We start from the raw sequence: 3,041 nt of genomic DNA on the forward strand, positions 1-3,041 counted from the left end.
CTATCTTTGTCCCAGAAGGATACCCGCCAAGTGTCAATCTGATCTCTCCTTTATGAGGTGGCTCTTTGGATATACAGGGGTCAGGGAGCTGCTTGAGGAGACAGTCTGTTCTTTATAGGAGCTCAAATGCTGAGCTGTGAGCTCCGTTGTTCATTCAGAGCTGCTGGGCAGGTACGTTTAGGTCTGCTGCAGCAGAACTCATAGAGCGCTTTTTATTCCCAGGTGCTCTGTCCCAGGGATTTAGGGCACTGACAAAGCAGCAATGCGGGGCAAAGCAGCGGCGCTGGTCAACACAGCCACGCTGGCCGAAACAGCCACGCTGGTGACCCATGGAGCTCCTCTGCCTGGGAATTTCCTAGTCTGTGGGCAATAAAAATGCGGCATCCACTCACCCTCTGCGCTTTCACTGGGAGTTGCAATCCTGAGCTGTTCCTAAACGGCCATCTTCCAAACATAAACTTTTACCCATTAGCAATCATTTCCCTTTCTCTAACTCCTTGTTCAGCCACAGGCAACCATTAATTTATGTTCTTTGCCTGTAGATTTGCCTATTACTGACATTTCAAATAAATAGTATCATCCAGTATGTGACCTTTTATGTCTGGCTTCTTTCACTTAGCATAATGTTTTCAAGGTTTATCTATGTTGTAGCATGAATCAGTACTTTATTCCTTTTTATGGCTGCATAATAATCTCTCATATGTATATACCACATGTTGTCTATCCATTCATTGATTGATGGTTGATGAACATTTGAGTTTTTTCCACTTTTTGTTTATTATGAATAATAATGCTGTGAATATTCATGAATAGGTTTTTGTCTGAATGCCTATTTTCAGTTCTCTCAGTTACGTATCTAAGAATAGAATTGTTAGGTCAGATGGTAATTCTTTTTAGCTTTTTGAGGAACTGCCAAATTCTTTTCCAAAGTGAGCACCATTTTACATTCTCACCAGCAATGAATGAGGATTTTAATTTCACCACTTCCTTACCGACAATTGTTACTGTTCTCCTTTAGATTGTAGCCATTCTAGTGGGTGTGAAGTGTTATATAACTGTGTTATTTATTTGCATTTCCCTAATGCCTAATGAAACTGAACATCTCTTCAAGGGCTTGCTGCCCATTTGTACATGTCCTTTGGAGAAATGCCTATTTAAAACCTTTGCCCACTTTTAATTGAGTTATATGTCATTTTACTGTTTAGTTGTAAGTTTTCTTTATATATTCTAGTATATATCCCTAGGTATATATCCAAGAGAATTGAAAATAGGTGTTCAAATGAAAACTTATAAGTTATATTATTTGCAATATTTTTTTCCCTGTCTTTTCATTTTCTTGATGGTGGCCTTTGAAGCACAAACATCTTTAATGTTGATAAAAACAAACTATAATTAATCACTTATCACTTGTAATTTTGTTGTCATATCAATGTCATGAAGATTCACTCCAATATTTTATTCTAAGATTTTTAAACTTATAGCTCTGATGTTTATACATATGATTAAATTTGAGTTATTTTTGTGTATGATGATCCAATTCATCATTTTGCTTGCTGATATCCATTTGTCCTTGTATCATTTGCTGACAAGGCTACTTTTTCCTTATTTAATTTTTCTGACTCCTTTGTTGAAAATCAGTTGACCGGAGATTTAAAGGTTGTTTCGGTACTCTCAATTCTGTTTCTTGGATCTACATGCCTAACTCTGAACGAGTGCCACATTGTCTTAATTTGTGTAGGCTTGTAGTATGTTTTGAAATCAGACAGTATGAGTCTTCCAACTTTCTTCTTCAAGTTTGCTGATTCTTTCTCTTGCTAGCTAAATTCTGCTGTCAAGCCACTTTAATGAATTTTTCATTTCAGTTACCGTATTTTTCAACTCCTTAATTTCTATTTGGGCTTTTGACAATTTTTGTTTCATTATTGATAGTTTGTGTTTGGTAAAATATCATTCTAATACTTTCCTTTAGTTTTGAAAACATGATTTCCTTTAACTCTTTGACCATGTTTAAAATAGCTGATTTATCATTTTTGTCTAGTGTGTCCAATGTCTGGCTTCCTCAGGAATAGTTTCTGTGATTTCCTTTTTTCCTCTGTAGAGCTTTATTTTCTCTTTTCTTTGCATGTCTCAAATTTTTTGTTCAAAACTGGACATTTTAATTAATATAATGTGTCTACTCCAGAAATCAGATTTTTGTCCCTTCCCAATGCTGGTTTTTGTTGTTATTTTTAATGTTGCCGCTGACTGCTTCTCAGTTACTTTACTGAACTAAATCTGTAAAGTCTATATTCTTTGTTGTGCATAGTCACTAAACTCTCTGCTTACTTAGCTAGTTGACTTATAAACTGATGAATCAACAGAAATTTCCCCCTAAATACCTGGAATGAATAGTCTTCTCATTATTGCTGAGATGCTATGTGCGCATGTAGGGTCAAATTTACAATACTCGGCCAGGTAATTGATAAATCTACCCTAGCCTATACTTGTTCCTTGTGCAGAGTTTCAAGGTCAGCCAGAAAAGACCGCTTAGGGCCTTTTTAGGTCTTTCCTGAGCATGTACACGTCTCTCGGTATGTACATAGCCCTGCACATGCTTGTGGTCTTCTGAATTCCCAGAACTATGTCAGAGCTTTTCAAATTCCTTATGGATATCTTATTCTTCAGTTTTTCGTTTTTAGTTAGCATAACATTTATGAAACTCTTTTCACCCTCCTCAGACAGCCTCAAATTCAAACTACCTCTAAATGCTTCCATCAAACTTCCCCTGGGAAAAGACTTTAGTGTTGGGCAAGCTGTGAGTCAGGTTCTATCAAGTTAGGCAGCAACTGAAATATTCCAGGGAAGTAACAGTCATGGAAAGTAACACTTTTCTGGGAATGAGGCTTTGAAGGACCTCCAATTTTGTTCTGCCCCTCTGGTGGTTGCCAGGTTACTGGTTTTCAACATGATAGCTAGCTGTTAATTTTTTTCCCCATTTATTTATTTTATTGCATTTTAGGTTTTGGGGTACATGTGAAGAACATGCAAAATTGTTGCATAGG

At 36.8% G+C, this 3,041-nt stretch overlaps 1 pseudogene; it reads right to left on the reverse strand.

Annotated features, from left to right (window-relative positions):
• Nucleotides 1–240: 240 nt before the first annotated feature.
• Nucleotides 241–3,041, reverse strand: part of LOC108293369 — a 55,349-nt pseudogene continuing 52,548 nt past the window's right edge.

Source organism: Cebus imitator, unplaced genomic scaffold, assembly GCF_001604975.1.
Source record: "Cebus imitator isolate Cc_AM_T3 unplaced genomic scaffold, Cebus_imitator-1.0 Scaffold535, whole genome shotgun sequence".
Lineage (NCBI taxonomy): Eukaryota > Metazoa > Chordata > Mammalia > Primates > Cebidae > Cebus > Cebus imitator.